The sequence below is a fragment of the Zootoca vivipara genome, chromosome 10, assembly GCF_965207765.1.
Source record: "Zootoca vivipara chromosome 10, rZooViv2.hap1.1, whole genome shotgun sequence".
NCBI lineage: Eukaryota > Metazoa > Chordata > Lepidosauria > Squamata > Lacertidae > Zootoca > Zootoca vivipara.
Genome location: NC_142593.1, coordinates 39,373,481 through 39,401,038, shown reverse-complemented (window position 1 = coordinate 39,401,038; position 27,558 = coordinate 39,373,481). Strand labels below are relative to the sequence as shown.

The window sequence follows — 27,558 nt, the reverse complement described above, 5'->3', positions numbered from 1 at the left end:
TTGAAATTAAAACTCCAAAGAAGGGAGCATGCCTGGTTTGGTTTTCTAAAAAGGAAACAAGGTAAACCTACTCCCAAAATTGAAATGAATTCAGCAGTGATGTTGGGAAGGAGTGCCCTTGTCCTATAGACAATTTGCAAGGTGCAAAGCACACGACAGGAAGACGATGCATAAGGAAAAAGCATGCTACAGGGTTGCAAACGTGTGCATTTCCTAACTTATTGCCATTTCCAGGAAGGGCAGGGGCTTCTCACCAGGCTACACGGGTCTTATAAAAGTGCCCCTGAGTTCAGTGGGGCATATTCCTAAGACCCAAGAACAGCACAAAGCACAAAGAACAGCTTTCCTAACTATGCTAAACATTGGACTCATTGATTTAGACTTGCATCTTCTGCCTCATTCTTCTGCTTGACAGGAGACTTCATTTTTTATATTTCTGGGCCAAGAAACAATAGCTACAGGTGGACCCAACTTTGGGAACTCTCCTGCTTCCATTGTCCCTTTGAACAAGGCATGCATCACAGTCTGACTTATATTGCAAGGCTGTTGGCAGCTAGGACCTGCCTATGCTACTAACATAACTGAAAAGTGCCTTGTGCACCAACAACAGTGATAACAATACCGCTAGTAGCAGTAGTAACAATGATTCATCATAAAGAACTTTTAAGAGTCTCTTCTATTTCAGAATTAGCCTTCTTGGGGCATCGTGAATTAGTTGTGCAGCTCCTAGGTTCCTGGCAATGCTCCTTTTACTTTAAAAATACACATTAAAAAAGCTGACGCGTGAGCACAATGAGTGAGAGCAATGACCAGTTATTACATTTGACTACCACTCTTTTCCTATTACTGATGCATAAACCCCATTCAAAGCAGTAACACATACCTGATGGCCAGATTGCACCTATCCTTTTATTTACTTTGAGCAGAACTGCATTATTATTTTTTTGCTGTTTTCTCAAACCACATAACACTTTCAATTCCAGCTTTTAAAAGTAATCAAGGAATATATGCGGTAGAGGCAGCTACAATGCCTCTCTTCACAAATACACACCCCCCCCCTTCCCCCTGGAACTAAAGATCACAAAAGCAGTAATCTGAAAAGGAGGAAGGGGTGTGTGTCATTTTGCTTAAAAAAAAATAACAGGAAAAAACTCCAAGTTACCGTCTCCTTTGCTGTTTAATATCAATTGGCTTGTTAATAGCATAGGGTGATCCGTGAATGAAGGCACTTCGAAACCTGGCCACCTTCTCCAGAGTCAGGTGCTCACAGCTGGATGGCAAACTCATTTTATCCAGGTACAAGCTGTAGAGGAAAGCTAAAGGCAAAATGGACACATTCCTGGGAAATCGGGGGAAATGGATTCAACTCCAGTGGGCAGCTCAGGTGTAGCTTTGTGCTCTGGCTGCCTGGAAGGTAAAAGGTCCTGGTCTCTCCAGCTGCTGCGTTCACCCCGATGGACAGGCAGGGGCTTGCATTTATTCAGAGTCGAGTTGCAATCGGGTTGAACCGATAAAAATGGAAAGCTTCCCGGGAGCTTAGTTCCACACCCCCACTTCCAACAGACATTGAGAACAGCTTGCTCTGCTGCAAATGCAGCCTCTAGAAACTCGCTCCCTGCAATTACAGTGCAGCAATAGGTGGCCAAGATGGACTATTTATACTCAGATGACGCTCTACCTCCTCTTCCCCCCCACCCCCAGTGAAAGAGAAATCACTTATTCAAATTCATTGGTGCTTTTTCTTGCAAATCTCTTCTTCAGATCCCTTTTGAAAATTCAGCTCAGTCCATCTACATGTGAAAGCTATGGGGACCAGTAAAACTGCAGATGATATATTAGGGCTGCTTCACATTTCTGGAGAAGTAAGCTCATCTATCTGGCTTCTGGCTTCACCATATTAATGTGTGAAAGGGTGGCATATATTTCCCCTGTGACATGCACGCAACACAAACTGGGCAGGGAGTTGGGGCCAACTGTAGCTCTCTGCAACATGTCTACATATGCTGAAAACAAATGATACAGTTATCTCACATTATACGTAAACTCAGAAGTTAATATTTATAGTAAAACAACAACAACAAGGCATTGCATGGGTACAACTCAGCAGCCAGAAAACTAAAAGAAAGATGCCTAGATAGATTTTAAAATGCAAGACTATAGCAAATGCCTACCGGTAGTGGACACTGGAGCCTGTGAATAAGGCTCCACATTGTACAAAGTCTATCCCAGCCAGTGGCTGGAAAAGCTGCTACAGGCACCTGCTGCGTGGAGCCTCTTCTCAATTTTGACAGCTATAGTGAATATAAGGAGCTTTCCCATACACAAGAGCAAGCCCTGCAGGCCTGAATTATTAGAACCTTAGTCCCAGCAGGCTGGTGGGAAATAATGTGTCCCTGTTGAATTTCAGAGGCTCAAGACTCTTCCATTTCACCAGACATTTTAAAGGAAGCTGTTTTTATTATTGATTTTATCGTATCCACTGTACGCGTTTTAATATTTATGCATGCCCCTTAGAAATAAATGAATAAAGGCTCAGCAGAACCTCCAGGTTCAGAGGCAACATATCACTTTATATACCAGTTGCTGGAAAGCAAGAGTGGTGGAGAGCTATTGTCTCCCTGCCCTGCCTGTGGGCTACCCATAAGCATCTGATTGGTCACTGCGGGAAACAGGCTAGGTTGACCTTTAGCTAGTCTGATTCAACAGTCTGCTTATGTTCCAATGGGAGCTGCTTTGGAAAGTTGTTGGGGGCAGGAGGCGACAGCACTGAACTAACAGGACAAGAGAGGTGCCAAACGTTTGTGTCAGTTGTCCAAAAACTGGAAGAATAATAATAAAAAAGATCCTCTCCAGCTGCACATACGTCAGGCTGGAAAATTAACATGGATGTGACCAGCCTTTATTTTAGGAAAACTAACCACATTGCCCCAAAGATAAAGGAAAATAAAAAAGCTAATCTGACTTGAAGTTAGCTTCTTCTTCAGCTGCTTCTTCTTAAAAAAAAAGGTCTTATAAATCCAGCCAGATGGGCGGGGTATAAATAATAAATTATTATTATTATTATTAATTATTATTATTACTATAAATCAATCCTAAGTATTCACTCAACAGTGGAAAAAATAAAATACGTTTTTACTTGCAGCTTGCTTCCTCATAGCTGTACATGGCTCCGATGCATTTGTCATATTATTCCCCAAACAATATATAACGTGTGTGTCTTTCTCCACAATCATTTCAGCACACAATTTCAGGGTCGCCTACATAGTAATGCTCAGCATTTGCTCGTGATAATAGACACAGATGCTCAAAGTCACCTCGAGAGAAAGTGGACATACAGATTCACCACTGCTTAGCAATGCCAATGGGTATCTGAGCAGGATCATGAGCCAATGTTCCTGTTTGGTTAGCAAAGAACTGTTAAGCCTAATAGCAACAGGATACGGGGCTCTTTGTGATGGAACATCTGTACAGAGAATGTGAACTTGGGTCTTCAGGGCTTTTATTGAATTAAGTCCCCAACTGGGTAACACTGTCTGGCAAAAGGGAACAATGGCTGTGCCTCTGAGGCATCTTCTGAAGAGATGTTCAAGCAATTGAACTATTTTAAATCTGCATCAAGCTGCTTGCTTTTGCTTACTTTAACATGGAGGCTTCCACATGATGTGTTGATGGCCATTAACCTAGGTAACGTTAAAAAGGAATTTGACAAATCCATGGAGGATAAAGCTGTCCATGTCTATTAGCCATGATGGCAAAATGTGACCTCCATGACCAAAGACAACATGCCAATTGCTGGGGGGCAGCAGTGGGGCAGTGCTGTTGTGCTTCTGTCCTGCTAGTGGGCTTCCCATGTGCATCCAGCTGGCCGCTGTGAGAAACAGGGTGCTGGACTAGATGGGCTTTTGGACTAATCCAGCAGAGCTCTTCTTGCCAGGCCAGTCCCATAACTACAAGTTCCCAAGTAAAGCAAGTAGAGATGGTGCCAAATTACCTTGAAATTTGAGCGTCGAGAAGAGTGGTCTTGTTAAAAATCGATCCAATCCCTTCTGAGGTGACCACAACTCAACTCTGAGGTGGTAAATACTAAAGGTAAAGGTAAAGGAGGGATGCGGGTGGCGCTCTGGTCTAAACCACAGGGCCTAGGTCTTGCCGATCAGAAGGTCGGCAGTTCGAATCCCCGCGACGGGGTGAGCTCCCGTTGCTTGGTCCCTGCTCCTGCCCACCTAGCAGTTCGAAAGCACGTCAAGTAGATAAATAGATACCGCTCCGGCGGGAAGGTAAGCAGCGTTTCCGTGCGCTGCTCTGGTTTGCCAGAAGCAGCTTAGTCGTGCTGGCCACATGACCCGGAAGCTGTCTACGGACAAACACCGGCTCCCTCGGCCTATAGAGCGAGATGAGTGTGCAACCCCAGAGTTGTCCACAACTGGACCTAGCGGTCAGGGGTATCTTTACCCTTACCTAAAGCTAAAGGACCCCTGGACAGTTATTTCCAGTCAAAGGCAACTATGGGGTTGCAGCGCTCATCTCCCTTTCAGGCTGAGGGAGCTGGCGTTTGTCCACAGGCAGTTTTCTGGGTCATGTGGCCAGCACGACTAAGCTGCTTCTGGCACAATGGAACACCGTGATGGAAACCAGAGTGCACAGAAATACCGTTTACCTTCCTGCCACAGCAGTCCCTATTTATCTACTTGCACTGGCATGCTTTCAAACTGCTAGGTTGGCAGGAGCTGGGACCGAGCAACGGGAGCTCACTCCATTGCAGGGATTCGAACCACTGACCTTCCAGTCAGCAGGCCCAAGAGGTTCAGTGGTTTAGACCACAGTGCCACCCGTGTCCCATGCGAGATTAATACTATCCCTGTTGCTACACACCCATTCCTGCTGGTCGACCCCCTCCCCCATCAAAAAAGGCAGGCGACTAGGAGGGCCTCACTTCCACAGAAGAGAAGCATATTGCTTGTGCCAAAATAGGCTTAAATACAGTCATGCAGAGACCTTGGTGACCTGGCTGAGCAAATGATCTGCATGCTCTGAATAGCAAAAAGGGCCAATCTAGTCCTGCAATGAATATGCTTGATTCCATGCATTTGCCATTTTGCCTTCTACACTTAACAGTAAACGGGAAGGGGCCCACCCAGACACCCTTTTCACTGCCTATTCATGATGATTTGAACTGCTGATGCTATTGGAGCAGTCACACACAATCCCACTTTCTGCACTATTCACATCTGCTTCGTTTCCAGTCTGAGAATATCTCATAACGTCTTGCTGCTATTCTGTAACTTTTTATACTGCAAATGTGCGGTTTCTTTTTCTCCCCCTTTCGCTTTGCTATGGTCCCTCTGGACAGCGATTTTATGTAAGAAATCAAGGTTTTCATTGAATTATGTGACCTGAGGAGGAATCGTTTTGGTCTTGGGTGTTTTGTGCATGCATTTTGCATTTTCTGGATTGTAAATAGGACTGTTTTAAGATTGTTGGTGCCCACGGTTTCTTCTTCATTTCTTTAGTGGAGAAGTTGCTTTAATGATTATGATTTTTAATTATCTAGCAAGTATTATGGACTCTTTCTTAAATTACAAAAATCATTTTAAAATGTAACTACATTTAAAAGGGGGGGATATGGATGTATGTATCACACATAAAACTACCAGACTTGTACAACAGAGCCATTTCAAAGAGAAAAAGTTAAAACGATTTCAACCCATTGCTGCCATTGTATATAATGTTACCCATTAAAATACATGGGCAGCATATTGCTGGAGCTCCATAGCAGAACAATTGTGTTTATTCATTTTCCTAGGTGAATATAATGTGTGAATATCAGCTGTTGCTGCTAAGTTTAGAATAATATCTGGATTGTAGCACAAATGCTTCTCACTGAATAGGCAAAATAAAGACATTTTAGAAATGCTAGGCCAGCACCACCTATTGTTAATGTATATAGTTTTTGTGGCACATGGTGTATCAACTGTTGAAAATTTAATTTGCATTCTCTGTGGAGACTGGCTGTCTCATTTTAAAGTATACACGCTGTCCCTTTCTTTCCTTCATGCAATATCAGCTTCCATGGTTTTACTTCTTAATTTAGGATACCATGGATATGGATGGAAACAAAATATGTATGCATGTTTTTACACATTACTCATCTGGGCTGTGTTCAGAATTAACAAATGATGGCTTGACATCCTTTTCTCCTATTACTAATCCTCCATCCACTATCTAGTTAACAGGAAGGTTAGTGACAGGAAAAAAGGATTGTTAAATTGTTAATTTTGAATATAGCCCAGGTGAACAATTCCCCAGAAGACAGATAATTTTGAGGCAAATGTCTAAAAGTGCTGTCTACTCGGTTCAGGGAGACATACTCCCAAGTGTCTATACGATGGCAGCCTAAATCTATGACAAGAATTATAGAAATGCTTTGACCAGATATGTCATTTTTTTACTCCACAATTTTTCTCCCTGTGGAAATGCTAAGCGGCTTCCAAGACTAAAAACAATAAAATGCTGCAACTAAAATAAACATCGTCATAAAAAAGCAGACCATTCAAGACAACAACAGATAATAACTAATTCCAAAACAACAGTTTCCCCATCACACTTGAACGAATGCCAGAACCAAAGTGCCTCTCAAGGACTGGATGTTGGGATCTGAGTCTTTCGCCCTGTACCAATAAAACTACTAGTACAATTTTGTTAGCTAGACTTCTGTCACTATAGAGACATTTCCAGTGCTTCAATCTAACTTTACCCAATGTTCTGATCTACCAACATGGCATCACATTGCCTGCAACCTCATCAGAAGTGAATTCTTTGTTAACAGCTTCAGTTAGTACATCTTCTACTCTGCCTTTCAACATGTGATGTTTTTGTACCCCAAGAAAATGATGAAGATGACTACATATAAAGGACCTGTTGATGATGCTTGCCTATCAATAATTTACGTTGTCCAGAAATATAGCTGATAAAGAGGGAGAGTACTTGCCTAAATGCTATACAAACATTTGTACATTATCTGGCCATGCAAATGTTTGGGAAGGTATTGTGAGGAATGAGCAAACTGGACTTTCATAATTCTAAGCGTGGAAAGATTAATCTGATCTATAGACCAGCTACTTTAGAAGCCCCTTGCCTTTTCCAAGCAGCAGCAATTTATTCCACTGTATTGTACTTCACTTCTCTTTGCACTGCTGTTAGCAGTACAAAGTTGACTTATAAGGAGCTAGTCTGGGGATGAGGAACCAGTGCCCATTAGGTCAGAGAACCTGTGGTCCCCCAGATGTTCAGATCCTATCATGGTGGATGTTGTAGTTCAAGTTCCTCAGCCCTGATTTAATGTACTGTTGTATATGTTGTTTTTTGTCCTGATGATGCGTAGCCAATCCACAGCATAATGCAAATCACACTGCAGTTAAACGTACACAAAGCCATCATGTGGATTTCTGTTGTTGTGTACCGTGTTTCCCCTTTTTTAATACGTAGTCAGAAAGTAAGCCATGGCAGGGTTTTTAACCATTTGAGAGCTATAAGACATACCCCGAAAATAAGCCATACTTCCGCACCAGCTAGCAGGACCCAGCATGCCGGCCGCGACAGGAGGAGGAAGCCTGCCGGGTCGGGTCAGTGCCCGGAAGCGGCGGTGGCTGCTTTAGTGCCAATAAAGCGTGCAGCAGTGCCGCACGGAGCACCAGCCAGCAGGACCCAGCTCCTGCAATGCCGGCCGCGGCAGGAGGAGGAAGCCTGCGGGGTCGGGTGGGTGCCCAGAAGCGGTGGCGGCTGCAGCGCTGACAAAGCGTGAAGCAGCACCGCACGAAGCACCAAGGGCACGAGCGGCAGGAGAAAAGAGAGAGAGGCTCGTTACTTGCGGCACTTTAAGAGAAGCAGCCAGAACCGATCTCCACATTCCGAGCCTCCCTTTTGCGCGTGCGGGCATGTTAAAGCCCCGATCACTTCACTCCCCACTTCTTCCTCGCCATCCCTCCCTTTCACGCGTTGCCTTGACCCCGCAGCCCCCCTCCCTGGCCATCTTCCCCTAAGTGCAGCGCTGCTTCGTGAGCGCTGCAGCCGCACGCTCTCTGTGTGTGCTGCAGCCGCACGCTCTCTGTGTGTGCGCGCGTCTCTTTCTTTCTCTCCCTGTGCGTCCGTCTCTCTCTGTGTGTGCGTGTGCGCGCGCGTCTCTCTCTCCCCCGTGCGTCTCTCTCTCTGTGTGTGTGTTTGTGCGCGTCTCTTTCTTTCTCTCCCCGTGCATCCGTCTCTGTGTGTGTGTGTGTGTGCGCGCGCGTCTCTTTCTCTCTCTCCCCCGTGCGTCTCTGTGTGTGTGTGTGTGCGCGCGCGTCTCTTTCTTTCTCTCCCTGTGCGTCCGTCTCTCTCTGTGTGTGTGTGTGCGCGCGTCTCTTTCTCTCTCTCCCCCGTGCGTCTCTCTCTGTGTGTGCGCGCGTCTCTTTCTTTCTCTTCCTGTGCGTCCGTCTCTCTGTGTGTGTGTGTGTGTGTGTGCGCGCGCGCGCGCGTCTCTCTCTCTCTCCCCCCCGTGCGTCTCTCTCTGTGTGTGTTTGTGCGCGTCTCTTTCTTTCTCTCCCCGTGCGTCCGTCTCTCTCTGTGTGTGTGCGCGCGCGTCTCTTTCTCTCTCTCCCCCGTGCGTCTCTGTGTGTGTGTGTGTGTGCGCGCGTCTCTTTCTTTCTCTCCCTGTGCGTGTCTCTCTGTGTGTGTGTGTGTGTGTGTGTGTGTGTTTGCGCGCGCGCGTCTCCCCCCCCCACAGAGAAAAGGTTCCGCTTCGGCTCGTCATTCAGCCGCGCGCGCGCGCCAGGGGCATGGGCCCAAGCCTCGTCCCCCTCGCGCTTCCCTCACAAGCATCTCAGAGCGGGACGGGTCACGGCCTCCCTCCTTATTCCTCGGCCGGCGTGAGAGAGCCCGGGGAGCAGAAGGATCCCAGGTTTAACCCCCAGGTACCCCCAACTTTGAAATTCTGGAGAGCTGCTGCCAGCCTGGTTGACAGTAAAACCTGGATAGCACAGTAGGCTAGAGTGTGGTGTTTATAATGTGCGCGGAAGAGAGCACCGAGTGTCCTGAGCCAGTGGGACCCAGTTGTACCAGCACTTAAAAAAAAAGACACCCCCTGAAAATAAGCCACCGTGTGTTTTTTTGAGGAAAAAAAGTTATAAGACGGTGTCTTAAAAAAGGGGAAACACGGTAGTTACACCTCAAGGATCAATTTTTTTTTTAAAAAAAATCTATCCCAAAGAATCTCACTAAGCTTTGACTTTTTTTCCCATTTTAGCATTGCAGAAGATGTCTTCTTTGCCTATTCTACGGGAGACTTAAAATGGTAATTGTTTGGAAAAAAAACAATGATTCAAGGTGGGAGTCAGAATAAGTTGCAATGAAGCACTAATGCCTGGGAGTAAATCTCAATGAATGCAGTGGACTTACTTCGTGTGAACAGGATAATGCTTAGTTTCATAAAAAAACCAAGTCATTCACTCTTCCCCCACTAAACTCCTAATGCTTCTAAGGATCTATAAAACAGTTTGTTTTTGTTGTTGTTGTTGTTGTTTAGTCATTTAGTCGTGTCCGACTCTTCGTGACCCCATGGACCAGAGCACGCCAGGCACTCCTGTCTTCCACTGCCTCCCACAGTTTGGTCAAACTCATGTTCGTAGCTTCGAGAACACTGTCCAACCATCTTGTCCTCTGTCGTCCCCTTCTCTTTGTGCCCTCCATCTTTCCCAACATCAGGGTCTTTTCCAGGGAGTCTTCTCTTCTCATGAGGTGGCCAAAGTATTGGAGCCTCAGCTTCACGATCTGTCCTTCCAGTGAGCACTCAGGGCTGATAAAACAGTTAGGGAACCTTTTCTGCCAAGGAGGCCAGATTTCCCTGCATGTCATGGGCCAACTTTGACAGATGGGCCACATACCTGTGAATCATCTGATGTCATAATTATGTCAGGAGCTTGACAGTTGCACAGTCCCTCCTACCCATCAATGTTGACCCATGGGGGTGGAGGGGAGATAGTGACCAAGCAGGACTGAGCATTAGCATATCACCTAATGTGCAGGAAGTTCAACCTGGATTTCTGCACGGTATGGGTGGGTATGTGAGCAGCCAATCCAGCTGCATCTCCACCAGCCCTACACATCAAGTGATATTCAGAGTGGTACCTTCCCTGGAAGTCAGTCACATCAGCCAAGAGGACCCTTCTTAATCTTGAACAACCTTCAATGGACACATTTGCTGCATTCTGACATCACAATAAACTCTGGTGTATCGTGATGGGGGCAAGCCTAGCTTTCTCCTGAGCCCGCAAGCTTCTCCCTCTGCATCTGGTGCGGCCACAAAAGAAGCTATGCTTAATCAACTGTAGAATGTCAAATGGTATGACAAACTGTGGTTAATCTTACTCATTACTTGTTTGTTGCACACCCTTGCTTACTGGCAATATTGGTCCAACCACTGCCTTCTTGGGACAAAATTCTCTGCTGGCAGCAAACAAATCGAAATGATAATACAAGCTACTGAATTTTTGTGGTGGGTGGGAGAGAATAAAATAAATAAATAAATAAATGCCTTTAAAAAGTTACAGGTAAAAAGTCTAGATAAAGGCCCAGTTTGAATGCAGTGATTGTAGCCTAATAAACCATGATTTATCAGACTTAGAATAAGCACTGTTCTTATACATTCCCCTTTCCTCTCCTTCCTTGTAACTTAATTCAACGATTTGCATAGTCCCTTAAACAACAGCTGTCCATTATGACCAAACGGGGAAACCGTGCTTTGACTAAAAAAACAGGATTGCAAACCATAGCTTGATTCTGGTTTACAAGCTAAAACTGTAATGAGAGCGTAAGCCACCATTTCTTATTTTCATCACAATGGGAAACTATAGTTTTAGAAACCCTGGAAACAAATAATTAATGTGCAAAGGAGGAAGGAACTCATGGGCTTATCTCTTTCTTCACAATGTTTTTAAAAATCTATGTCTTTTTTCCTGCAATATTTATTATTACTATTATTACTATTATTAGAATTTATATACTGCCCTATACCTGGGGGTCTCAGGGCAGTTCATAGAATAAAATCAGTATTGTCAGAAAACTTTTGTTTCTTTCTTCTGAGGTTTTTTGTTTTTCTAGAAAAAGTTTTTGTAATAGAACTTATTAGATCAGTATCTTCATTTTGGTTTTCTTTATGATGGGAAGTTGAATTAGAAGTGTCATTAGATGTGGCTTTGTATATTACATCAACAAAGTCAACTTCTGACATTTCTGATTGCAATGTATTTGGTGTATACTGTGACTCCACAATAGCCAAGGTTTTTGTGATTTATTCTTGGCTCTGCTTTTTGTCCACTAATTTTATTAGTATCGTCTTGGGTTTTCAGGTATTAAGGTCTGCTTTAAATCTCTAATTTTCAATGTTCTTTCCCCATCTTCTTAATTGAAGACACTTCCAAAAATTCCAATTCATAATTCTATTTTTACAAGATTGTTCAGGATATTCAATTATATGTAAATATACACTTAAATCAGTTTGGCAGCCTGCTATGGTACTGAATGGAATGTAATATTTAGCAAGTAACATTTTATTTTACAGTTTTTGCCTTGGAATATTCTTTTACTACGTGTGTGTGTGTGTGTGTGTGTGTGTGTGTGTGTGTGTGTGTAATACCATCTAGAACAGCGTTTCTCAACCACTGTTCCGCGGTACACTAGTGTGCCGCGAGACGCTGGCTGGTGTGCCGCGACGTGCGGCGACGAGAAGGGCGATTTTGCATTGGCACTGACCCGCCGGAAAGCAATATTTCTCCTCCTCTTTCCCAAAGCTCAGTGCAAACGAGCCTGGCGCCCGCCAATGCACAGCACTAACACACCGGAAAGCAATATTTGGCAAGTGTTTCTTACAGTCATAATTATAATATAGGGCGGCACAGAGTTAAATTTTGTAACTTTTTTAATGGTGGTGTGCCTTGTGATTTTTTTCACGGAACAAGTGTGCCGTGGCCCAAAAAAGGTTGAGAAACACTGATCTAGAACACGCATCCCCAAACTTCGGCCCTCCAGATGTTTTGGACTACAATTCCCATCTTCCCCAACTACTGGTCCTGTTAGCTAGGGATCCTGGGAGTTGTAGGCCAAAACACCTGGAGGGCTGCAGTTTGGGGATGCCTGATCTAGAAAAACCTAGGTTGGGAGATACCCTCACCCCCACTAAAGACCCTGAGGACATTTAGATCTTAATAGGGAGCAAATATGACTCCTATGAATTGTGTTCCAGACTACACGAACAAGACCTGGATCTGCAGCATGTCTCGTCCCCATAAACACAAGCCAATTCTCAGCTGCCTCACTGATACATAATGTGTACTTCTATTGCTTATGCGTATTAACAGGGTATAGCAAACTTAATTATTCTGTGAAACATATGGAAAAATACTGCCCACTTCACTATAGAATGCTGGATTACACAACATCAAAAGGATTGCAATGCCCTCTGTAGGCTCATTCTGCACATCACACCCAAGAACCAATGTTTTCCTTTTATCTCTTACAAGCATAAAAGTATATAGGGAACCAGATTGCTGACCTGAAAAATCAGCCCTTAACATTACAATCTACAGTCTCAACTAGCTCTTAGTACAGGTATCCCCAATCTCAGCCCTCCAGATGTTTTGGGACTACAACTCCCATCATCCCTGGCTAACAGGACCAGTGGTCAGGGATGATGGGAGTTGTAGTCCCAAAACATCTGGAGGGCCGAGATTGGGGGTACCTGTCTTAGTACAACAGGTACCGTAAGTCATATCACTAAATCAGCCTTCCAGATGTTTTGGCTTTCTCCCTGAGAGCACCCCACCTATGCAACTCCCCCCCTCCTAGAAATTTGGCCGGCACTTACAATGCTCCATCTTTAGAACCAGATAAAAACCTGGCTATTTAGCTGAGCCTTTGGGGAGTGAATAATATTCAGCTGGATTAGGTCACCGCTGCAGTTCAATGATGGCCTGAAATTGATTTTAATCTGCTTTTTTTATGAACATGGAATGTGATGCTTAAGGAGCTTCATTGTCCCTTTCCCTGAGATCTTTGAATACAGGATGGGCTATAAATATTGTAGTTAGATTAAATGAAGCCCCCCCCTCCCCCCAGCCACAAGCATGCTGATGTGCTCCTGCTTCTCAGTGGCCGTGTTTTGGCTACAATTCTTGTGGCGCTCACTGCTTGATTATGTTATCAGAGGGATTGATGGTGGAGTACAGAGGAGACACTAGGGAGCTGGCTGCTCTCTTCATTGGCAGTGCCGAATCCTCTATTAACATCTAGTTACAATTGTTTGAAACTTTGTGCTGGAACAGTGCACAATCTTTATAATCCTTCCCCTTGTAGCAAACCCGCTTTTCTCTGTTTTGATCAGCATCACGCAGCTCCTTAAAATTTATCCCAGCAGGCACAAAGTCCTTAGTCACATAACACTTGCCAATCAAGACTCATAATGAGCCAAGGGTAAAAAAAGAGAGAGATACTCACACAGTGACAGACATCAATATTTGCATGCACACGCACAGCTAGGTCTTTTTATGTTAGGTCTTTTATAGTATTACCATCATTATTTTTATTATTAGGTAGAGAATGAATTGCCTCCTGACTCTGGAGGAGAGAGAGGTCTTTCGTTTGACTGACAGCATCAACTCAATGTGCTGTGGCAGTAAAATACAGTACAATCACAACTTACGTGGGGATTCGGTTCCAGGGGCTCTGCGTATACATAAAAACACGAATACTCTAGTTCGAGTTCTTGCAGGAGCATCTCACACCCCGGCGAGAGGCGAGGGCCTAGCTTGGGAAGCAAGGCAGAAAGCTTAAAACCTTTTTTGTTCCAGGAAAATCCAGCAAAAAAAGAGCTTTTAAGCTCCCTGCCTTGCGTCCCAAGCAAGGTCCTCTCTGTGCACTGGTTCCACATTTAACTTAAGAGATTTAAACCAGCCAATAGTTGAAATCATGCAAGTTAAATGTGTGCAAGACAGCTTCTACAAGTCGTATTCAGTAGACTTTTCCACAAATGGAAAGACTGTTCTTGGAAAGGCTTATTCCTTTCCCGGGGGGGGGGGGATGGACCAAATGGAGCTTTCCAATAGAGGGAGGGGGAAAGTGATTTTTATCCATTTCCTCTGCCCTCTGAAGACACCACCTCCCACACTGTCCTGGGGTGCATGTCACCAATCATTTGGTGCATATTTTGAGGGGTTGGTGGTTAAGGGGCTGCAAGGGGAAGGAGAAATCACCAAAATCTTCCTCAGCCCATGGAAATGTCCAGTTAGCAGAGTTCCACTGCAGGAAAATGGATTCTAGAGCCAATCCAATGTTTGGAATTATTGGGGGTGGGTGGGGGTGTACATGTGCACGCACATGTGCATTTATGGGGTAAGATCACCAACAAAATAAGTGTTAAAAAGTTTCCAAGGCCAGGGTCTTCTTCACTATGCAGTTAACACTACGTCCCCAAACCATTTTTCTCCTTCATCCCATTTGAACAATAGAACACCACACCACCCCTGGCGTGTCTACAATTATAACTAATAACCTGGCTGGTCTTTTTACAGAGGACTCAGCAACAGTACTTTTCCATACAGGCAGTCAACAGGCACAAGTTAATCTTTCACAAACGTCAACTATATGTTATATTTATATTTAACAAATCCTGTCAAAATAGGGGTCCCTTTCTGTTACCAACCTTCAAAAATAAACAAGGGCATCCTGAAGCTGTTCTGAAATCCTTACGTGAGGAGGCAACGCCATCTTCCTGTTCACAAAAGCTTGCTTTCTTTTGTACCATTTGTTACAATTCAGGCAAGTAATATATTTTCTGTCAGCTTAAAGAAGAAGAATGGAGTACTTACCTGTAAAAAGAAAAAAGAGAGAAGGTGTATTAATATGTGAAACACTGGACTCTACCTGCATATTTTATATTCGTGACTCTTTTTTTGAATGTCATGGTTCTTTACATAATATTTATTGATTTGCCTGTCACATTAATATCTACCCTTTCTTCCAAGGAACTCAGCATATGGAGTTCAATGACACGAACCCTATCCCAGTTGTGGTGGTTTTACAAACTGAATCATAATAGATTCCAGAGTTGGGAGTTGTGCTATTCTGCTACAAAACAAAGCCATTCAGTTGAGGGCTGATCTGATTGCTTGTCATAGCTGCCAAGTCCGGGTCGTAAAGATCCGGGATCGGCAGCGCGCGCATGACTGGAAGTTGCGTGACGCAACTTCCGGTGGCGCTTTGCCCTTCTATGGGCACCAGAAAATGGCGGCGCCGGTGCCGGAAATCGCTTCCGCGCATGACTGGAAACACGTAAAAGCGACTTCCGGTGCCGGCGCCACCATTTTCTGATGCCCATAGAAGGGCAAAGCGCCACCGGAAGTCGCGTCACGCAACTTCCGGTCATGCGCGGAAGCGACTTCCGGCGCCGGCGCCGCCATTTTCTGGTGCCCATAGAAGGGCAAAGCGGCACCAGAAAAATGGCCGCCGGGCAGAAGCCAATTAAAGGGAAAATACTGGGATTTTCCACCAAATGGGAGACCGCCGGGAAACGGTAAGAAAAAAGGGGTTTTCCCGGCGGATACGGGATACTTGGCAGCTATGTTGCTTGTGTGACAGAGGTCAGAGGCAAAGGAAACTGGCAAAACTGGAGGTGGTACACAGCTAAAACCAGCAATGGTTTAGAATGGCAACACAACTTACCTCCTTTTGTTTTTGTTAATTTAACATTTGCAGTGGGAAAGAAATTCATGTGGTTGTATACAACTAAGTTCTGCTCTCCACTGAAATGTATGGGCCTGTGTTAGTCATGTCCATCAACTTCAAGAAGTCTGTTCTGAGCAGAACTAACACTGGCTTTAACCCATGGTCTTAAGGTCTAAATGAGCAAAACCATTGTTTTCTGATAAATTCTAGTTCACCAATTCTCTTTGAAGCTGTTGTTGCTGTTGCTGATGCTGTTAAATATAGTGACTGTGGGGTCAAGACAGCTTCCATCATCATGCCCAGACTGAGATCAGCACCAAACAAAGAATCTCAGCTGTGCAGATAACACTCAAAGTCTCAACCATTTATGATACCATAATAGAAGAATTTACAGAGGAGGGAATTTGCTATGCACTATGTGTGTGCATTGAGGGACATGGGTGGCGCTGTGGGTTAAACAACAGAGCCTAGGGCTTGCTGATCAGAAGGTCGGCAGTTCGAATCCCTGTGATGGGGTGAGCTCCCGTTGCTCGGTCCCAGCTCCTGCCCACCTAGCAGTTCGAAATCACATCAAAGTGCAAATAGGTACCGCTACAGTGGGAAGGTAAACAGCGTTTCCGTGTGCTGCTCTGGTTCGCCAGAAGCGGCTTTGTCATGCTGGCCACACAGCCGGTCACGACTGGACCTAATGGTCAGGGGTCCCTTTACCTTACCTATGTGTGTGCATTAAAGGATGGCTTTGCCGATTGAGAGCATGTCTCTGACAATGTAGGAGCTTTAGTATAGTTTTAGATTATTATTTGGAAATGATGTAATGCAACAGTGTAGCTCTATATCAAGCTACATATGCCTTTTTCATATGTATCAGAGTTCAACATTGCTTATAAGCACAACGAACAAGTTTTTATAAGATGCTAACTCAAAACAGAGCAAAATTCATCACAGCACTTTGCCTTATATAGTTGCTTGTCTAAGTAGCTTACAATTGTCTTCTTTGAGTTCTGTTACACATTCATTACATGGATACATAAAATGGCATTGTTCTTATAATGAGTTGATTCATAATTAACAGAGAGAATATACTATTACAGTGATAGATGCTATCTGGAACATATTAACAAGCGCTCAAGTGGGGTAGAATTAAGCTTAATTCCCCACCCCATGGGTATTCATATAAGGTAAAGCTTAAAACAATTCATCTAGGAGCTGAATTGCAAGCTGAAATGAAAGAAGCTATAAAACCCACACATATCTATTATATGAGATTGTGTTCTATAATCAATTTGTGTGCATACTAATTTGTCATGTCTCATTATCTGTTTTACCTTAAAGATGTGGCTCATGAGAGTTACATTCTTTTCCTGAGACTCCTAGCCTCTACATAGCTCTGCATCAGGGGCGTGCAAACTGTGTCTCACCCCCTACCCATTGTGTTTGAGTACACAAACCCATTATCCCTGGCCATTGGCTACACTGGCTGTGGCAGATGTGAATCAGAGCATGAAATTCTTGATCTTAGCATAGCTGCCAAGTTCTCCCTTTTTTAAAGGGAAATTCCATTATGCTGAATAGGCTTCCTCGCGAGAAAAGGGAAAACGTGGCAGCTATGAATCTTAGGGTCATGGGTTCGAGTCCCACGTAGGGTGAAATATTCCTGCATTGCAGGGGGTTGGACTAGATGACCTTGTGGACCCTTCCAACTCTACAATTCTGACACCATGCCTCAGTGCCACAGACTCCTTACCCCTGCTCTCAACTGTATAGTAGAAAGGTTGATTGAATAGCAATAGAGTTACTTGGTACCCAATTGCAAAGCACAGAAATTCAACAAAGCTTTTCAGCTAAGGGTTTTTCTAGTGCCTCAAAAACCTGTCAAACCTCTCTGATCAGAGGTGATGCCGGAACAAAGAAACAGGTTTGCTCAGCCGCTGCCGCAATACCCCAATCATACCACCTTCAGCTGTTCAAAAGAACACAGGCTTGTCTATCTCTAGCAACAGTCATATTGCAGGAGCAGAAAGCCTTGAGGAATAGGAATTTGCTATTAAAGGGGGGGAGCAAGCTGGTGTGAATTTGCAGAATAAGGGGCTGTGTTCATGGGGGAAGAAATATATAATGAGACCCATTTATCAATATTTTTTGTCATGCATTCTCCACTTCTGACCACCAAAGACTTCATATGAATGTGAGAGGTCTCTCATTTCATAAAAAACATTGTTGTAGCACCTTAAACGTATTTTTGTGGCATAAATCAACATCTGACACAGCAGATTCTAGTCCACAAATGTTTATGTCACAATAAATCATGACAGTGCCCCAAGACCCCTTGTTTTGTGCTCTAACAGACTAACAATGCAATTCTGTTTTTAAAAGGTAAAGGATCCCTGGTTAAGTCCAGTCAAAGGCGACTATGGGGTTGTGGCGCTCATCTCGCTTTCAGGCCAAGGGAGCTGGCATTTGTCCACAGACAGCTTTCTGGGTCATGTGGCCAGCATAACTAAACCGCTTCTGGCACAACGGGACACTGGGGGTTTGGGCTGGGGGTGTTCATCAGTATGCAGATGATACCCAGCTCTACCTCTCTTTTAAATCAGAACCAGTGAAGGTGGTGAAGGTCCTGTGTGAGTGTCTGGAGGCGGTTGGAGGATGGATGGCAGCTAACAGATTGAGGTTGAATCCTGACAAGACAGAAGTACTGTTTTTGGGGGACAGGGCACGGGCTGGTGTGGGAGACTCCCTGGTCCCGTGCAGCCTGGGAGTCATTTTGGACTCACAGTTGTCCATGGAGATGCAGGTCAATTCTGTGCCTAGGGCAGCTGTCTACCAGCTCCATCTGTTATGCAGACTGAGACCTTACCTGCCTGCGGACTGTCTCACCAGAGTGGTGTATGTTTGGACTACTGCAACGTGCTTTACATGGGGCTACCTTTGAAGGTGTCCTGGAAACTGCAACTAATCAAGAATGTGACAGCTAGACTAGAAGTGGTCGCTGAGAACATATAACACTGGTCTTGAAAGACCTACATTGGCTCCCAGTACGTTTCCAAGCACAATTCAAAGTGTTGGTGTTGACCTTTAAAGCCCAAAGTGGCCTCGGCCCAGTATACCTGAAGGAGAGTCTCCACCCTCATTGTTCATCCCAGACATTGAGGTCCAGTGCTGAGGGCCTTCTGGCGGTTCCCTCACTGCAAGAAGTGAGGTTACAGGGAACCAGGCAGAGGGCCTTCTTGGTAGTGGTGGAACACCCTGTGGAACACCCTCCCATCAGATGTCAAGGAAATAACTATCCGACTTTTAGAGGACACCTGAAAGACTTTTTTAGAGGACACCTGAAAACACCCTGTTTAGGGACATTTTTAATGTTTAAAGTTTTATTCTCTTTTTAATGTTTTGTTGAAAGCCACCCAGAGTGGCTGGGGAAACCCAGCCAGATTGGCAGGGTATGAATAATAAATTATTATTATACATTATTATTACTGATGGAAGCCAGATTGCACAGAAATGCTGTTCGCCTTCCTGCTGCAGTGGTACCTATTTATCTACAGTATTTGCACTGGTATGCTTTCAAACTGCTAGGTTGGCAGAAGCTGGGACAGAGCAACGGGAGCTCACCCTGTTGTGGGGATTCGAACCGCCGACCTTCCAATCGGGAAGCCCAAGAGGCTCAGTGGTTTAGACCACAGTGCCACCCGCTCCCTTCTGTGTATGCAATTCTGTGTATGCTTACTCAGAAGTAGGACCCACCATTTTAATGGGGCTTACTCCCTAATAAGCATATTTAGCATTGCCCCTTAATGCAGCCTAATCTCTCTAGAATTTCTCATTCTACAAATTCTCCAGTTCAACGGAGCAGATCGAAAGGCAAAGTCCTTTCTTTTTAACAATCTGATCTCGTTACCCTACTTGCATTTTGATGATACCCTGGATAAAATAAAAGAAGCGAATGAACAAATTTCTCAGCATGTCAGCTGTGGCCTGTAAAATAGTTAAGGTCAGATTTTTTCCCCTTGCTATAAAATCTGGGTTTTACATATGCCTATGGCTACATCATTGCTACAGCAGCTGTACACATCAACATACTGTTGTGTCGCACAAGACCTCTCACACAGTCGCAGGCCAAATAAGCTTCTCTTTCATCACCATCAATGCTTCAAGCAGCCTCCCCTACAAACCAGGCGTTCTGGAAATCTGAGATACAGTACAATCAAATGGTTTACTGCCACCTACTGTGAGATTGAAAGGCCTGCCTCAGCTCGGTCAAGTGGCTCCTTTTGGAGGACAGAGAGCTCAAATGTGTTTTCTGGGTTTCTAACTGTTAGTTATCTCTCCTGCCTGGTTTGGCATGAAAGAGAAGAGGATACAGTCTGCACATCACCAGAATTATTAAGGAGAAGCACTTACAAGGAAGTTAATGGAACCATGTTTGGGCTTTTTCTCAATGACGTAGGTAACTTGCTTTGTAATAAATTTCTCGTGTCTATATAACATAAACCCCTCAGGGCTCAGAGAAAAACAATGACAATGTTTCAAGGCAGGTGATGAGAAAAACAAGGGTGTGCTGACCATTTTAAAAAGCAAAACCGGACATCTTCAGGTACCAAAGCACACAGACATCCCCTCTTGCTGTAACTGGCTGACCCAATTGCCATGGATTAATGGGGTTATGGAATTTACTGCACATTACATCTCAAAGTAACATGACTTGTGAGCATCATCCTGCAGGGACGGGTGGGTCTGCATCCCCCTTCTGCATTATTTGGGATCTGGGAAAGGCACCACATAAAAAACGGAACGGCACTCTGAATACTCTGCGGACTTCTAGCTGGAATAAATATGTAAATAAGTGGATGCACTGATGGTGTGAGCAACTGGCATTCTTGGGCAACTGCCAGGTGCTCAGCACCTAACAGGATCCATTGCGCCTTTTCCTCCTCCTCATTAGGATTTTTCTGGCCTGGCAATCTGAACAGCATTCGGTGACTAGACCTACTTCTTTCCCCTCAATGCCCCTGAACAGGTGTCAGTTTGGGGCACAGCAAGCAAGAAAAAGGGGCACCTGAACCCCACGATTGCTCACAGTGCTGCTACCACAGCCAGGTAAACCCAGCAGGACCCAAGCTTCTGAAAACAGAGGTATATTTAACACTATTAATTGTTTTGGTTTCCATGTTGCTCACAAACAGTGCCTAGCAATCCTGCAAACTTTTGCCAGTGCAATCCCAGGAGCCCTTGCACCGACCATTGTGGCCTGTGGAGAGTTGGATTTTGAGCAAGGAGGATTGGAGGGATCAATTGTAGTGGGGTTTGGCATTCGGTAAGTGTTGCTGGTTTTTCAAAGGGGTTTTCAGGGGTTTAGAGGGTGTTTGCAGGATTTTTCAGCGGCGTTTCGTATATATGTGCTTTCACGTTAACTCCATTTTGGGTCTTCTGATGGATAGCTGCTAACATGAATCCAGAGGTGGAGGAAGGGGGTGCAGTGGGTGCGGTCCGCCCTGGGTGTCACCACTGAGGGGGGTGTCAAATGCCGGGCAGCACTCACTGCGGGGCCTGCAGCGCCCGAGCCACGCATCTCTTCTGGGCCCGTCTCCCAAATGGTCCGCCTGCTCCCTCTCCCCAAGCTGTAGGGCAGCTGAGTGGGAGGAGGCAGGCAGAGTCCGGAGGCCCTGCGGTGTGCCCCGCCCCTGGCCGCACCACTCCAGGCGCCCAAGCGGCTTCCTCCACCAGTGCACGAATCCTGCCAGTGATGCATCTATTCAAGGGCCAGAACAGGGAACTCCACACTAGTGGAGTGAAAGTGGTATCACTCCATACCCCCTGTCAATTATATTTCATGCAAAGTGGGGGTGGATTGGGTTAATGCTGGCATTCCAGAACATATATATATATACACTAAACTAAAACCAGTTTTCAAAAGGAGCATCAGTTCCTGAAATACTCAGTCAACCTCTCTTAGCTTTCTGCAGCAGTCAAGGATGTGCTTGTTATGGTCACGACACACAGGGCAGCTCCTCTGTCTCTCCAATTTCTGCATTATGAGATGAGACAAGTATTGAAATTTGTGTCACTTCTTGAATGCCACAACAAAACAGAAAGGAATTCAGCTGGGAACGGCGGAGAAATGGTGTGGCATAAACACACACACACACACAAAATCACAGCAGCAGCAAGATGCACAATGATCTGAAGGATCACATAGCTGAAGAACACTGTTTCGAAACAACTGCACCACCCACTTTTATGAAAGATTCTATATGCATCCTATTCCTGTTGTTAAAAGAAAGCAGGGATCTGCAAAAACTCATGGTGGGAATGGGCTCTCAGAGGAACCATGTAGTCAGAGCTCAATTCCTACACTCCTGGGCATCCTTTCATTGGCAAAGGGGCAGTCCCCTTTTGTTGAAAAGTTGTGGGGGGTGATTCTGGATAGGATCACAGAGGGATGATGGCTGACGCAAAGTCAGAAGATGAGAGCAAGCACAAGGTAGCACATTGTAAGAAATGCAGGACTACTCCAAAGTGTAACTGAAGGAGGACTATAAGAAAGAATATCAAGAGGAATGTTATATTGTTACATACATGGCAATCTCCAAGCAACAAGAGAATTCAGGGGTTCCAGTGCATAGGTGGGTTTCAGTTTCTTTGGAACGGAGGTCACTGGAAATGTGCATTTGTGATATGTAGTTTTATTTACACACATATACAACCTGAGCATGAGACAGACAGGCTCACCGCATTAATACCCCAATAGAATTCTGTGATTACTCCCTCATTAGTAATGAGTAAAGGTTTGCACAAGACAGAGGAGGGCAGACAAGTGACGAAGACCCATTTACTGACTGGAATACATGAGAGTGAGAAATCACACAGTAGGAACAGCAACAAAAAATCAACAGGATGCTCCCAGGGAATATTACAATTGTAAAATTACTTAATACAAAAAACAAAACAAAAACTGGTGGCGCAGAAAAAAATTAGACTTAGGAAGACTCTAGAAATCAACACAATGTATTAATAAACCCCAATTGTGTCCTGGCAGTCTGGAAAATATAGAAGACTTTTCTCTAGAAGGTGCCTCTTGTGCAGAAGATTACTTGAGGACTTGGAAATTGCTTGAAATCTTGGAAAGCACTTGAAACACTGGCTTTTATAAGTGTAGCATACAATGCCCTTTTTATCTCCCCTCTACAGTGCTGGAGGACTGGACCCACATTTGAAAATAGTTAGCACCGATTTATTTGAAAGGTGTTTTGTGAACAATGATATTTTACTCTTTTCCTGACTCATTTCCCATACAGCCCAAACCATACAGCTTAATTTATATTGAACACTGGCAAACTTTCCTCCACAACCTAAATTAGAATTGTAAGGCTCTCCTCACACGGCTGTAACTACAAGGCAGTCCCTTTTATGCGTCTACAGATAATAAGAGGGGAAACATGATTACGACTGCAGTCTATGTTCCTTTATTTGGGAGTAAGGACCATTGAACTCAGTGGGACTTGCTTCTGAGCAAATGTGTAGCTTTGCTCTGGAGATGATGTTAGACATACTAGGCTGGCCTTCCACAACCTGGTACCTGCCAGATGTTTTGGACTACATCTCACATCATCCCTGACCTTGGACCTTGCTAGCTTAGGTGGAATTGCATACTCTCCAATATTTCTCCAATGAAAATAGGGACGTCTTAGTCTATTATGATGGTGATGATAATTTTATTATTTATATCCCACCCATCTGACTGGGTTTCTCTAGCCACTCAGGGCAGCTTCAAACACACACACACACACACACACACACACACAGACAAACACACAAACACACACACACAAGCACTAAACATTAAAAAAACAAACCCTTCTGTATACAAGGCTGCCTTCAGATGTCTTCCAAAGGTTGTATAGTTACTTATCTCCTTGGCTTGGGGTTTGTATAACTCCATACCCTTCAACATGTCCAAAGGAAAAGCAGGACATTCCAGGATCAAATCAGAAACCAGGACAGCTTCTGTAAATCCGGGACTGTCTTTGGAAAATGTCTTGGAGGGTCTGGAATTGTAGTTGAAAACATCTGAAAGGCATCAGCTTCAAGAAAGCTACATTATGTTATGACTATTCTGTAATAATTCCCTGTCCGCTTAAGCCCCCTGACCCAAAAAATTGTTGCCTATCACAATAGAACATGGGGAAATCCAAGGATAGAACTTCATTCAGGCAGATTCTGGATATTCACCAAATTTCACCTTATCAGACCTAGACAGATCTAAGCGGTGCTAATCAAATTAAGATGAGAGTCATCGTCCCAAGAGCTAGCATGTCAAGGAAAATATCAACTCTGAGTCTCATGATTAAGATAGCAACAACACACTAATTGGATAAAACAATCTTGCTTCCCACTCCGCTCATCCTGTATTTATGCCCATTAAACGCCAAAAGAAAACGAATACGAAGGAAGAGGAAATATTGCTTTAACATCTTCATCTGAAAATCTAGGGGACTCCTAAATCAACAAACCCCAACTATCAGCTATCTTCTGCTCCCTGTGCCATTCTCTTCCTGTTTGCCAGCCTGGTCTGATGAACTAAAAAAGCTATCCTTATGAATAGTTGAAAGAATCTGTGGTCACTTCCAGAGTGTTACTATATTGCAAGTGAGATTCTACTGCATAATGGCAAATTCAGGTTCTGCTATAAGTGGTTTTGATGCTGTTGTGCAAAGATTCCTGTTTCAAAAAAGAAGGGGAAAGGGGGGTGTTGTGGCAAGGAAAATGACAGGAAAATGCAGTGGGTAGTTTGAGATAACAAGTGCTTAACATAATGTCATATAGCCTCCTGGCAAACAAAAGAGAATGAATGTTCAAAAAATAAGAAGCATCGTACAACTTCCCCACAAACTGTGCCAATGAATCAAGATGAATGCTCAATGAACAGGCTGTCTATGAGCAACCTGTTTGTAATAGATCTTTGTATCTTGGAGAACTGCATATTGTGGGGTGTGTGTGTTTGGTTATTGCTGTGCCACTGAAAATAATACTAAGCGATTGTTTTAAAAAAGAAACAAGAGAAGCTTCTGTAAATCCAGTTGGGAACGACACAGCCTTTGCATGTGCCCTGTCGTTAGTAACAATAATGGAAAGAACAGGTGGTCTTTCAATTTTTTGACTCATCTTCTTCCACTGCCTTTAATGAGCATCCCTGCCAGTCAGCGTGGTAACTGACTCCACATGACACATTTGTTTGGTTCAGATGCAACAGGAAACCAAGTGTCCATTCTGCCCCCAACATGCCCCCTTTCAAGGCCTGGTACAGTTGCACATGACCAGTGGCATATTCATAAGAATACCAGGGACTCCTTCAGTGGTGTAAGTGCTGCCCCACCAATGGCATTCCTCTTTGTTGGCAAACAATTGTTGAAGCCCTTCAAAGTCTACCGGCATGTTTCAGGGTTACACCTGAATTAATTTTAATTATTTGGCCAGACGCGGTCCCCAAACCAAGAACACTGTGGAGTTCTTTCTTATAAAAGCAGCCTTTTTGTTGTTTAAGCAAAACCCCTGGTATTTGCATACCCCACCTTCCCATGCACCCACACAAAAATTTAAGTGCATAATTTGAAGCAAAGGCTAAACAGAAGTCTGCAGGTACTGATGGTTATCATAATATATATTTTCACACCGCAAAATAATGTCAAGCTTGGCAGGAACAGTATATTTCAGCCACCAAATATGGGAGGTTTGGGAGGCTGCAGTGTATTAGAATTTCTTGTGGCATTTTATATTGCTTTTAAATCAAAGCATTAACTGCCTTGGAGGCCCAAAGTGGCAGAAAGGCAGGACCAAAATATTATAGTAACATAGCAGATTTATGACAAGTAAGTAATATTAGAGAAAGAACCTAGAGATATTTCACCTAGTTTATCTGCAAAAAATAGACTTCTGGGTATACACAATTCTCTTTCCTTCAACCAATACAGTAGAAATAGCAGCCCTGGTATTATGAATATTGTTTTATATGCTGCACTCCAAGATATACCATACTTTGCAGTGCATATGGAACTACCATACATTATTTGAGCTTTGGGAGAGTGAACAAACAGGGCTACGTTGTGTGACTGGAACAAATTGTTTGCTTGTGTAATGCGACCTCCCCTTACTCATCTTCCACCCTCTGCAGCCCCCCCCCCACAACACCTACAAGAGGAAACCTGGTAAACCAGTAAGACCAGTTCCTATCTTAAGTTAATGGTGTTGGCTGACCAGCTAAAAAGGTAAAGGTAAAGGGACCCCTGACCATTAGGTCCAGTCGTGACCGACTCTGGGGCTGCGCGCTCATCTCGCATTATTGGCCGAGGGAGCCGGTGTATAGCTTCCAGGTCATGTGGCCAGCATGACTAAGCCGCTTCTGGCAAACCAGAGCAACGCATGGAAACACCGTTTACCTTCCCGCTGTAGCGGTACCTATTTATCTACTTGCACTTTGAAGTGCTTTCGAACTGCTAGGTTGGCAGGAGCTGGGACCAAGCAACGGGAGCTCACCCCATCACAGGGATTCGAACCGCCGACCTTCTGATCAGCAAGCCCTAGGCTCAGTGGTTTAACCCACAGCACCACCTGGGTCCCTTCCTATCTTAAGTTAATGGTGTTGGCTGACCAGTTAAGTACTGCTACGGTATTTTCATGCCCCAAGGGGTTGTGATAGAGACAAGTGAGTGGGCCTTTCCCCACCTCACCTGGTGCGAAGTCTCATCATCTTAGGATGGAGAACAACAGGCTGTGTGTTGTGTGCGTGCGCGCTGCTGCATGGGAGAGAGTTGATGGAGTGATGCTAGAAACTAGGCACACAAATCTGGACTTTGGGGGTCCCCTAGAAACCTAAAGGAGGAGGAGGATATATTGAAGCATTAATGATGGGTTGTGTAAATAAAGCTATTTATCCGCAAGGCACCAGGGTTTCTGTTGACCTTCATTCCAAGGAAACCAAAGCCTGGGAAAGCCTGGGAACCCCTGGAGTTTGGGGTATACACAACAATGAACTTCTTGACATTAGGTTAAGTGGCCCAAAGCAAATGCCTACAACCTTGGGGGCCATCGCACACGGAGAGTATTAGTCATTCCATGCTGGACGCCTGTTTCAAAATATGGCTGAGCTTGTTGTGAAGTGCTAATCAAGCACTGTTTCCTGAAGAAACAACAACAGTTTCTTCTCATAAAAGGCATATTCTCTCAAAAGGTCATTAAGTGGATTCAACAACTCCGTAAATGCGCTTTTGGAAAGAATAAAATATAGTCATGTTTTCATGTTACTCCAAGCCTGAACTCGCCCTGACATTAACCAATTAAAAGCACAGACGCATTCATTGTCAAGAGAATGCGCGAGGAAGCTGGCTCTGGAGTTGCCTCAGGCATTCCCAGAGCTCTGACGTCAATTTATATCAAATGTTGATAACAAGGGATGTCAGCTGTTTGATTCTCTTGAGCTCCGCAAGGATTGTCGAGTTAAAAACTCACTCTAACCTAAATACCATAAAAGTAACTTCAAAACACTCACAATAATGGATATTACATACACTTATTAATCTATAAACCTCCATATTCCATAACACTGTGTAAAATTCTTCTGTTTTTTCTTACTTCTACCATATGTTACCTAATGGGGTTTTTTTGGGGGGGGGGATGGCATACCAGTTGAGACTCCCAGAAAACCAAGGCAGGTAAGAAGAAAAACCCTTTACAGTTACAATTCTATTCATGCAGGGCCGATCTACATATGATGTTGATTGTGCAGAGGGTTTTCTTGCAGTAATAGCCCGTTCAAAA

The 27,558-nt window shown here is 44.3% G+C and overlaps 1 protein-coding gene across 7 annotated transcripts in view; it reads right to left on the bottom strand.

Annotated features, from left to right (window-relative positions):
* Positions 1-27,558, bottom strand: part of PDE4D (phosphodiesterase 4D) — a 632,406-nt gene that overhangs the window by 222,948 nt on the left and 381,900 nt on the right. Inside the window, exon 1 of one of the 7 annotated variants that reach the window (XM_088652730.1) lies at positions 14,726-14,886. The exons of the other annotated variants lie outside the window; for them this stretch is intronic. The gene's annotated coding sequence lies outside the window, so the exon portion shown is untranslated. Of the gene's footprint in view, positions 1-14,725; positions 14,887-27,558 lie in introns of those variants that run through there. 7 annotated transcript variants of the gene reach the window in all.